At 45.8% G+C, this 12,222-nt stretch overlaps 1 long non-coding RNA gene across 1 annotated transcript; it reads left to right on the top strand.

The window, feature by feature from the left end:
* Window positions 1-236: 236 nt before the first annotated feature.
* On the top strand, window positions 237-1,666 carry LOC126706806 (uncharacterized). The gene is made up of 2 exons (XR_007648714.1): window positions 237-629; window positions 1,315-1,666. It is a non-coding gene; the product is annotated as an uncharacterized LOC126706806 (long non-coding RNA).
* Window positions 1,667-12,222: the final 10,556 nt, after the last annotated feature.

Genomic DNA, 12,222 nt, shown 5'->3' with positions numbered 1-12,222 from the left:
AATTGGGAAGAGAATGAAATTTATTGGAGTATTTGGTTGGGTAAATTTGTGGAAGGAAAATTAGTGAGATCCCGTGCAATACTTAGGGTATTGCTGGTGTGCAATTCTATTAATCTAGACCGTTGATTTAATCTAACGCTTATAAATTTGACACCTCATATAAGACACCCAGCAATCCGCGTGATTAACTTTTGCTTTTGCTTTTGCGTTTGTGTTTCCCTTTCTCTATTCTTTTGTTTTGTCTTTAGTCTGTCCAAATTTCAGAAAGAAACACTCTCTGTCTCTTTTACGTTCTTACCCTTGATCTCTCTCTGGCACACCCATGGCCGAATCTCCATCACTGCTGCTAGCCATCGAATCTCCAAATTCGGACGCGTTGTGAACTCCTCGCTTCCGAATTCTATCATCGTCTTTCTCTCTATTGTCTTTTCTCTTATATGTATTTTTTTGTTTCTCTTTTTATATGCTTTTTAGAGATGACCGAATTTGGGTCTCATTTTTGTTAGTTTGATGGCTGAGTTTTCTTGTTGAGTCTAAAGCTTGATAATTTTGCCTGGGTTTGAAAATTGGGGGTTTTTGGCATGGCCTAATGTGCATTGATTGAATGAGAAGTGCTGACAATTTAACAGGTTGTTTTGGTTTTGCGGACCCCTTCTAATTTCTTGCCTCTATCTTATTGTGTGTTTGCTGATTATTCTTTTTAATGTTTATATTACTAAGTCTCTAGATTCTTGTGGGATTAAGATTCTAAATTTGGTATTTGGGTTTGGTTTGGTTTGGTTTAATTGAGGTGGGATTCTACTCTTTCATTTCTTCTTTGTCTAGTTATTATGTTTTGTTCTTTACGGTTGCTTATTGTCAAATAAAGATAATTTTGTTGATGCAATACCATTTTTAGTAGTTAATTTATGTTTAATTTGATAATTTCTTTCATTTGTTGTAAAAAAAAATGATGTGGGAAGATGCTTTTGGTTGTGTATTCAAGCTGAATAATTATTTACACGATGACATCTTTTTGCTTAGTTTATTAAAGAATATGGGATTTTCTTGGACTGATTTTTGTGCCACATTTGGATTTTGCTCTCCATTTGGTTTGAAACAATTTTGTTGATACTGATGCTTGTAACTGCTTTTTGGATAGTTTTTGTAACACCTTGATTATTGTCAAAAGCTATGATTTAGTATCTAGAATAGCACAAAAATGAAAGAACATTTACTTGTGAACTGCTGAAAGTGATATGGTGGTTGCTCCGTGCTATTGTTTTAGCAAATATTTAATAAGTGTGTCTTTACTTTTGCTCTTTATGCTTTTAGATAGGATCATACATTGAAGATTTTAAGTGCTCTTGGTTGGTAGCAAAAGCATTGGATCTTAGCAATGAGGAGCAAAAGAAAGTGTTATAAATGACCAAGTCAAAATTCATAGCAAAAATTGCATGATTTGTATTAGAAATTGCAACTGAGGTTGGAGACTTGAAGCATGCAAGACTTTTTCTCTCCTTATTATGTGAGAATTATGAATTATGATGGTGGAAAATTATTTATTGTAAACTATCATGTAATGATGTTATTATGACCTTGTAATCAAAGAGAATATCTCAATGGAACTCTTGTTATTAAGATCAAAGTGTACATTTTAATAAAACTTTGTTTATTTTGAATTAAATTATTTTCTTGTCTACTTCTCTCTTGCATCAATTGATTGTAAAACAGGCAAAGCATTCTTGGTAGACTCGTGATATTTGATATGTAATCCTTTTTTTCAAGTTCTCAGGGGCATATATTGAACTTGGTCAAGAAGTTGTAAACTGACCAAGTAGTAAAGCACTAATAGCAATTTTATGTTGCAAGAACTATTATCAAGGTTTCAAATACAATACAATTATCTTTTCAAACTTCACAAATGACCAAGTTAGAATCAAACCTCCTTTATTGCTAGTCGGAGCTTGAATATAAATTTCAAAGTAATTTATCTTAAATTTACCAAGGATTAGAACACAAAGCCTAGAAAAAGAATTTTTTGATAAACAGAAAAAGAATAGAAATAGGCATCATGCAAACTTCATTTAGGACAAGTAGAAGCTTGACCATGTAGATAAAACTTAAGAAATTGCATGCAGAGTTTCCTTTTCTCCAGTGGGACGCATTTGAAATCTTACAGAAGAATGAGCAACAAAAGACCAGTGTGAAGCATTCAATAAGAGAACATGAGTTAGCCAAAATAATTAAGAGGTGAACGTGAGTGGAAACTGTAATGAGATGCAATAGAAGAAGCAATCCCTAATAATAAGAGAAATACAACTAATCATGTAAAATGACTTTCCGATGTAAAGTAAAAATACAACAAAATAGTGTGTACCATGAGTTGTATAAATGTGTCTGTATACATGACATATACTCATTACTCATGAACACAAAATCAGCTACAACATGAAAAATTCAACAACTAGGTCAACAATTCAATTATATAATAGCAACAACTAGAAAAAAAAGATCGACGCCATGGACGGGACAGGTTCAGTGGTGCAAAATCCTTTGAAAGACCTCTCTGACTTGTCATTCCAAGGATCTCCTTGATGGCTGGATAAACTTGGGAGAGCTTCTGCACTTTTTTGTTCCCCAATATCAGCTTCCTTTTCTTCTGTAAGTAGGAAGTGAAGGAAATCAGCCAATTTGGAGAGTAGCCTGATGTATTTCTCAATTTGATGAATCTTCCTCAAAACTACACAACATGCATAGATATCATTTCGATTTTTCTAACACATATTTTCACAAAAATCTTCTGTGCATTTTCAAAATCAACTTTAAAATAAAACATAACAATGACCTACTGCCAATTGCCAAACCCAAACCACAACAGTAACAACTTCTCATCCCTGTGCAGGCCCAGATTGATTTCATTGAAGCATTTTTAATTTATTTGTTTCCCTACGTGATTGATTTAGGAATGGATGATAGCTGAAGCTTAAAAAACAAAACCAAAGGTTAAATTCATTGTTTCTAAGCTTCCTGGCCAAAGGTTTTATAAAATTTTAAACCCAAACCAAAGGTTAAATTCATTTGTTTCCTATCTTCCCACTTCTTCACCAGTCCAATCAAACGAAACCTTAAAGAAGGTGTCTCATAATCTGACACATCCAATTAACAAGAATTTGCATCCATTTAATATCAATTTTGAGGGTACGTTTGGTTTTTTATCTTCCTTAAAAATATAAAAGTATTTTTTTTTTTTGTTGACTTTTAATTTCACAAAGAAAATATATTTGTAAATAAATCATTAATCATATGTGTTATATTAAAATGCAAGTTTAGCTATAAAAATAAAATAAAATAAAATATGTGTAAGCTAAAAGAAAGCTCAATCAAGAACCCAATTAGATTCTGATTTGAACTCTAATTTTTGCAAATGTCATTCTAAGGTTGCATTTGATATTGGTTTAAAAAGCTAGCTTTTTTTACTATTTAGCTTATTTTTGCTACTATTCATGGGTCCTATTGTACTTTTTGATACTATTCATGAGTCCTATTGTATTATTTCATTTACATTTTAGCTTTATTTATAGTACTTTTAGCAAAAAAAAAGTTTTAAGTTTCAACTAAATAAGCTATGTGGGGGTAAAGTTCGCCAGTCAACGTTGGGCCAAAGTACCTGTACTAGGCCCAATCACAACAAGAAGTGAAGACACGGGCGGAAGACCTCCCCCCAGCCCAATCATGTTGGGCCGGGCTTGCTTAGGGGCGTCCGAGGAGGAATACCTCCTCAGACGCACCAAATGGGAGTTCGATTCACTCACTTTACATGGCGCAAGGCCAACCAATATCTAGGAAGAGAGCATGACGTTCCGGGGGGAGGGGGGGCAACCACAACTGCCGCATTAAATGCCAAGAAGCAACTTTTCCAGGCGCATTAATGTGGAAAGGACAGGAGAACAGGATTATCTTGACCAGTGCAACTCACAGAAAAGAAGGAGGATGTCCTATGGGATAGGCACTCAAGTAGAGGCCCAGATGATTAACAAGTGTAGGGTCATTATCGTAGGAAGGATGCTATATAAGAGAAGAAAATTCTCATGGTCAGGGATGGCAGGCCAGAGGAAGAAAAACAGAGAAAAAGAGAAAGGAGTTGGAGAAAAAAACAGAAGATACAGCCCCACGGACTGTCATCCCAAAGGCATAGAAGAATATCCCCACGTCTAACTAGTTGCATGGTTTGTTTGTAACTACGTTCACGCTGTCAAGACCTAGTTCTGTAACCTACTCTCTACAAATTCATTGTTGAGGGACTTTTGGGCCAGAATCGCTCGCCTGTTGGGCCTGAGCCCCCAAAAACAGCCCCTACAATTGGCGCCGTCTGTGGGAAGAACTTGTGTCTCGACAAGTGAAACAGTAAGGGATGGAAGGATCAGGTCCGCGCCAAACCGGACGTGCAGAATCTCAACGACAGGACAACTTTGTAAACCTCGAACGAGCAAAGGACCAAGATAATCAACGAGAGGGCAGTGTGAACACCTCTCACACGAGTAGAAGCCGCTCAAAAGGGAGGGATCACGCGTCCCACCAGCACAACGAGCGGAGGGCTCTACAGCAAGAGATTGATGATTTGAAAAAGAAGCTGCGTCGAGCCCAGCGAAAACGTCCTTCGCCCGTTTCGGACACTAGCAGTGGTGAGGACGGTGAATACAGACGAAGGTCGAGAACCCCTCCGAGCGAGACGTTCTCCTATGAGGAAGAACGGCCTCACAAACGCGGTCGTAAAAGCCCGTCCTACCAAGGCCTGGTCAATGACGCCATGAGCAAGGCCCTGGACCGAATCTCCCAGTCGCCATTTACCCGTAGAATAGAGAGGGCGGTGCTTCCTCGGCGGTTCAATCAGCCGGCGTTTGCCCTATACAATGGTCGAACTGACCCAGTGGAGCATGTGAGCCAATTCAACCAAAGGATGGCCGTCCACTCTAGGGACGAAGCGTTAATGTGTAAGGTGTTTCCATCCAGCCTGGGACCCCTGGCAATGAGATGGTTTGATGCCCTCCCACCGAATTCCATAGATTCCTTTAAACAGCTGACGCAGGCTTTTGGTTCTCGTTTCATCACCAGCACTAGAGCCCCTCGGCCCCTCGATTCCCTCTTATCCTTATCCATGCGAGAAGGAGAAACGCTGAAGGCCTACTCGGACAGATATTGGGAAACGTACAACGAGATAGAGGGGAACTACGATGACGTCGCCATCAGTACATTCAAAAGGGGCCTGCCGACAGAGCACGGCTTGAGAAAGTCTCTCACTGGGAAGCCAGTCACCAGCGTGCAACAACTCATGGACAGGATAGCCAAGTACAAAAGGGTCGAGGAGGACCAGTAGATTGGGAAGGGAAAGGCGAAGGTTGTCCCTCAGGAGAGGAGGGACTTCAGGTCGGACCGCTTCAGCAGCAGTAACAAGCTGAGAAGAGATTATATGGAACAATCTGGATCTACTGGGGCTCAGGTAGTCCACGCAGTGTTCCGAGAACCATTACATGAGATCCTGGAGAAAGTAAAGTGCGATCCTTTCTTTCAGTGGCCGAACAAGATGGCAGGCGACCCCTCAAAACGCAATCAGAATCTATACTGTGCGTATCATTAAGAGCCCGGTCACGCCACTGACGAATGCAGGAACCTGAAGAACTATTTGGATTGGCTTGTCCGAGAAGGAAAGCTAAGGCATCTGTTGCACCGCCCTGAGCAGTCGAATGTCGAAACTAGACAAAGCGCATTGAGGCCACCCATAGGCACGATAAATGTCATTCTTGCCGCACCTGGGAGAACCGGTTCCGGCCCGTTCAGAGTGATGTCAGTGGGTGGGTTCCCGACAGAGCCAGACGAAAGAGGATCCACGAGAGCCAGAGCGAGGGCCCCGCCATTAATCGGGTTCATGGAGAAGGATAAGGAAGGAACTATTCAACCCCATGAAGATGCCCTAGTCGTGACGCTCAGAATAGGGGGTTATGACGTGAAGAGGGTGTTAGTTGATCAGGGTAGCGCCGTGGAGGTAATGTACCCAGACCTGTATAAGGGGCTGAACTTGTCGCCATACGATTCACCCCTGCTTAGCTTTGAGGGAAAAGTCGTCATCCCGAAAGGCATGATTAGGTTGCCTGTGCAAACAGACTCAGAAGTAGTGGAAGTGGACTTCATCGTGGTAGACGCATACTCTCCCTACACAGCTATTGTGGCACGGCCATGGCTTCATGCACTAAGGGCTGTGTTGTCAACCCTGCACCAGAAAGTGAAATATCCATCAGAAGGTCGAATCAAAGAGATAGTAGGGGACCAAGGAATGGCCAGGCAATGCATGGTGTCGGCAATTTCTCGACGACCAAGCAGCGGACCTTCCACTTCGGCCGGGAATAGCTTATAGCAATCAAGGACCCCGGTCCTAACTACGGGTAATGGAGGACCGGCCATGGAGGTGAGTTGCGAGGAGCTGGAGAAAGTGCTCGTCGGATCAGACTCCGAGAAGTTTTTCCAAATTGGCTCGGAATTACCAGCACAGGAGAAGTCGGCGCTAATTAATTTTCTTCGACGAAATGAGGACGTATTCGCCTGGGATCCTTACGAAGCCCCCGGGGTTGACTCCGACCTAATACGCCATCACCTTAACGTTAATTCGGCTATTACACCGAAGAAACAGCCTCCCCGGCGCCCGTCAAAGAAGCATGCGGACGCCGTGAGAGAGGAAGTCGCAAAATTGAAGAGAGCTGGGGCTATCAAGGAAGTATTTTACCCCGAATGGTTGGCGAACACCGTCGTGGTGAAGAAGAAGAGCGGGAAATGGCAGGTCTGCGTGGACTTCACGGACTTAAACAAGGCATGCCCGAAGGATCCTTTCCCGATGCCGCGAATAGACCGACTGGTAGATGCAACTGTCGGGCACCCCCGAATGAGTTTTTTGGACGCTTTCCAGGGCTACCATCAGATATCCTTGGCCACCGAAGACCAGGAAAAAACTGCTTTCGTCACCCCAGTTGGCAACTATCATTACAAGGTGATGCCCTTTGGCCTGAAGAATGCCGGGTCTACCTATCAAAGGATGATGACTAGGATGTTTGAGAAACAGATGGGAAAAACTATCGAGGTGTATATAGACGATATGGTAGTAAAGAGTAAATTGGTGGCTGACCACATCAGAGACCTCGACGAAGTGTTTCAAATCCTGAGAAGGTACAAGCTGCGACCGAACGCATCCAAATGCTCATTTGGGGTAGGATCGGGGAAATTCCTGGGCTATATGGTAACCCACCGGGGAATCGAGGTTAACCCTGACCAAATAAGAGCCATTCATAGCATGCAACCTCCTCGGAATCCCAAAGAGGTCCAGAAGCTTACCGGCATGATAGCAGTTTTGAACCGTTTCATCTCCCGCTCGGCGGACAGATGCAGACCTTTTTTCCTCCTATTGCACAGGTGGAAGGGTTTCGAGTGGACTGAAGAGTGTGATTTAGCCTTCCAACAGCTCAAGGAATACCTCGCCCGACCACCAGTCGTGTCCAGTCCCGACGCCGATGAGGTGTTGTATGCATACATCGCGGTCGCCGCTCATGTGGTGAGCCTAGTGCTAATCCGAGAGGACAACGGCACGCAGCGGCCCGTGTATTACGTAAGCAAATCGCTACAGGAGGCGGAGACCCGGTACCTCCCTCTCGAAAAGGCAATATTGGCCGTCGTGCAAGCTACAAAGAAGCTCCCCCACTATTTTCAGGCACATACAGTAGTTGTGCTAACCCAACTTCCACTGAAATCAGTCATCCGTAGCGCCGACTACACAGGAAGAATAGCCAAATGGGGAACCATCCTGAGCGCCTTCGACATTAGATACATGCCTCGCACCGCCATAAAGGGTCAGGTCCTCGCCGATCTGGTAGCTGAATTCGCGGAGCCCACCTTAGAAGGGGTGGAAGTGTCGGGATCGCCGAGTGTCGATAGGAGATTGGTCGGCACGATTTCTTTGCAAGAACACGATAAGTGGAGAGCATACATCGATGGTGCAGCAAACCACAGGGGCTCCGGGGTGGGACTCGTTCTAATCTCTCCCGAAGGTATAACCTTGGAGAAGTCGTTGAGACTGGGATTCCCGGCAACGAATAACGAAGCCGAGTATGAGGCACTGTTGGAGGGGATGTCAATGATCCGGAAGTTGGGTGGGAAATGCGCGAGCATATTCTCGGATTCGAGACTCATAGTAGGGCAAGTAAGTGGGGAATTGGAGGCGAAGGATGAAAGAATGCGAGGGTACCTTGCCCGAGCTAAACACCTGCAAGCCTATTTCGATGACTTCCGTTTAACGCATATACCCAGAAGTGGGAATACCCATGCTGATTCTCTGGCAACACTGGCCACCTCCTCGGCTCAGCCCCTTCCGCGGGTTATTTTAGTTGAGGATCTCTGCCGCCCAACGGAAGAGGAGCCCAACGGTATTCGGGTACACAACGTCGGGGAGGGACCAAGCTGGATGGACCCTCTTGTCCGGTTCTTGAAGCACGACTCCTTATCAGACGATAAGGTTGAGGCTGACAAAATCAGGAGGAGAGCTCCCTGATTTTGGTTGTCTGAGGACTCCAAACTTTACAGACGCTCATTCTCAGGGCCATACTTACTGTGTGTGCACCCAGGGGCTACGGAACTCATTCTGGAGGAGTTGCATGAGGGGATTTGCGGAAGCCATACGAGGGGCCGGTCCCTCTCCCACAGGGCCATGACGCTGGGTTACTGGTGGCCGAGCATGCATAAGGAGGCTTTGGAATATGTGAAGAAGTGTGACCAATGCCAAAGGTTTGCTCCGAATATACATCAGCCGGGCGGAGTACTTAACCCGTTGTCCAGCCCTTGGCCATTCGCACAATGGGGCCTAGACATACTAGGGCCATTCCTCAAAGCTGCTGGGAACAAGAAGTTTCTTCTCGTCGGCACCGATTATTTCACGAAATGGGTCAAAGCTGAAGCGCTGGCAAACATTAGGGATGTCGATGTCAAGAAGTTTATCTGGAAAAATATTGTCACCAGGTTCGGGACCCCACACACCCTGATCTCAGACAATGGCCTCCAATTTGACAGCAAGGCCTTTAGGGAATATTGCAGTGAACTGGGATTGTCAACCGATACTCTACACCAGCCTACCCGCAGGGTAACGGACAAGCGGAGGCCATCAACAAAACCATAGTGAATGGACTGAAGAAGAGGTTGGACGACGCGAAAGGGAGGTGGGTTGAAGAGCTAGCCCATGTCTTGTGGACGTACCGCACCACACCTCGCAGGTCCACGGGAGAAACCCCCTTTTCGTTGACCTACGGGGCCGAGGCCGTCATCCCATTAGAGATAAACTTTCCCTCCCAGAGGACTACTGCATTCAACCCCATTGCTAACAACGGACTTCTGGAAAAAAGCTTGGACCTCCTCGAAGAGAGAAGGGAAAGCGCGATGGTGCAACTCGCCTACTATCAGCAAAAGCTCAAACGGGGCTATGACGCCAAAGTGAAGTCGAGGCCCTTGACGCCCGGGGATCTGGTGCTGAGGAAAGTTCTGGGCACCGCGAGGAACCCTGCATGGGGGAAGCTTGGACCAAACTGGGAGGGCTCTTACCGTATCACATCCGTGGCCGACATTGGAGCGTATTTTTTGGAGGACTTGGACGAACGTGTAGTGCCACGTCCGTGGAATGTAAATAACCTGAAAAGGTACTTTTATTAATGAAAGACACTATATTTGATGTCGTGTTACTGTGCAACTATTCGGGGTAAGTGTTAAACAGAACCCAAGTCCTGCATGGCTCCTCGGACCACAAGCTTGGGGGAAATTAACCACGCAACGGTTCTCAATAAGTGTTAAACAGAACCCAAGTCCTGCATGGCTCCTCGGACCACAGGCTTGGGGGAAATTAACCACGCAACGGTTCTCAATAAGTGTTAAACAGAACCCAAGTCCTGCATGGCTCCTCGGACCACAGGCTAGGGGGAAATTAACCACGCAACGGTTCTCAATAAGTGTTAAACAGAACCCAAGTCCTGCATGACTCCTCGGACCACAGGCTTGGGGGAAATTAACCACGCAACGGTTCTCAATAAGTGTTAAACAGAACCCAAGTCCTGCATGGCTCCTCGGACCACAGGCTAGGGGGAAATTAACCACGCAACGGTTCTCAATAAGTGTTAAACAGAACCCAAGTCCTGCATGGCTCCTCGGACTACAGGCTTGGGGGAAATTAACCACGCAACGGTTCTCAATAAGTGTTAAACAGAACCCAAGTCCTGCATGGCTCCTCGGACCACAGGCTTGGGGGAAATTAACCACGCAACGGTTCTCAATAAGTGTTAAACAGAACCAAAGTCCTGCATGGCTCCTCGGACTACAGGCTTGGGGGAAATTAACCGTTATGCGATTCTCACTAAGTGATAAATGGAGCCCAAGTCCTACACGGATTCTCAGCCACGGACTTGGGAGAAATCAGCTTCGTAGCCGTTTTTGCGCAATTATGAGTTATTGCTATTCTAACGATCTCATTCATTTATACTTAACTTTCAACAGTAAAATGGCAAAACCAATATCCATTCATGATGAAAACAAAATGGAATAATGCAACGATATCTGAAATGAAGTAACTTTGGTCATTTAATCTTCAAAGTAGCTTGGTTCACAAACATTAGCAATGACTAAACAAAACAAAGCACAAAAAGCAAAAAAAAAAAAATGAATTCCTATACTACGTCCCTAAGAGCCTTGAGTCGGAGCAGGTTGATCATCCGCTGCTGGGTTCTCCGGGGCAACCTCCTGGGCCTGCGCAAGGATCTCGCTGATGCGAAAACTGTCTTCGGGCGACTGGCCTTGCGTGGCTTGCTCTGTGCCCCCAACCTCGGGAACGGAGGAGTCTGTTAGAAGAGGCTCAGTGGAGGCGACCTCGTCAGGAATCTTGCGTATTTCCTCAGGGAAAAAGATGTTCTCAGCTTTCTTGAGATCAGAATCTGCTGGGACGGCTGCCCGATCCAGGGCTACACCCCAGGACGTGGTGACGTATTCCCTGCAGACGGTGGCAACTTCCTCGGCCAGTCTCTCCTCAGTATCATGGACTCCACGTTCATATAAAGCCGCCACGGCCTTCTCTGCAACTTCCCTGGACAAGCGAGCTTCCTCCTTGGTCCTTGCAAGTTCAGCCTTAAGCTCTGAAACCGTCTGTTGCTCCACTGTCAGCTTTTCCTCAGAGTGGCGGAGCTGTTTGCGCAGCTCGTCAGCTTGCTTTTCAGCATTTTTTAGGCCAGCTTCTGCACTCGCATTGGCCTTCTTCACCTCCTTTAGTTCATTGGTCTGACGATCAAAATCTCGTTTGAGATCGCCAGCGACCCTCTCAGCTGCAGAACGGGACTGAGCCTCCCTATGCATGTCCTCACGAGCCTTTTTGGCCCACTCCTCAGCAACATAAATTTGTTGAGTGACCTGCGCTCGGACGGAAATGAAAACACTATTAAAACATGACTATAAGGGGGTATACAGTATAGAGACAAGATAGAAGATTCCACTTACCATGGCCATGTCCCTCTTCAGTGACATGAAAAGTTCCGGCTGACGAGTCTTCCTGAGACCCTCCATGTCACGGGGCAGGAGAAGAGGCTGCTGCAGGGCCTCGGCCAAGAATGAGGCCTGCTCTCGTTGGGATTCCCACAGGGTCGCATCCCAGGGGATTGGGGCACCTTCTAACTCTACCCGAGGGGACCATGTCCGTTGTCCCCTAGTAATGGCCGCCTCGTCTCGGCTCTCAGTGGACCTTGTCCTTTTCTCTCGGGGCTCTTTCGTCTCCTTGCCCTTCTTTTTAGGTCCGGCCTTTTCACGGGCAACCTCTCCCTCCTCCGTCTCTTCTATGGGCCTTTTTCACCTTAAGTTAGGCATGGGCTGCAGCGCCGCATCCGACGAGGGAGGGAGAGGAGGAACGAGAGCTTTAGGGGCAGTCTGTCCCTTCGAGACGTCCCTGGAGGACTACCCCTTGGACCTGTTAGATAGAAGATCCCTGAGGCCAGTCCTGGGCTGGAGATCCATTCCTTCTTCTTCTTCTATGTCTTCGCTGTTATCAGGTTGTGCGATGACTAAACCAGTACCAGGAGCCGCTGAGGCACGATCTAAATCAGCGTCAGAGTCGGAGAGCTCTACTACTTTGACCGACACCTCCCCTTCCTCGGAAAATCGAAACTGGTCTATCTGATCCTCTAA

This window comes from Quercus robur, chromosome 11 (genome assembly GCF_932294415.1).
Source record: "Quercus robur chromosome 11, dhQueRobu3.1, whole genome shotgun sequence".
Classification (NCBI taxonomy): domain Eukaryota; kingdom Viridiplantae; phylum Streptophyta; class Magnoliopsida; order Fagales; family Fagaceae; genus Quercus; species Quercus robur.
The sequence above is the reverse complement of the archived record's forward strand: the minus strand, read 5'-3'. Positions and strand labels throughout refer to the sequence as shown.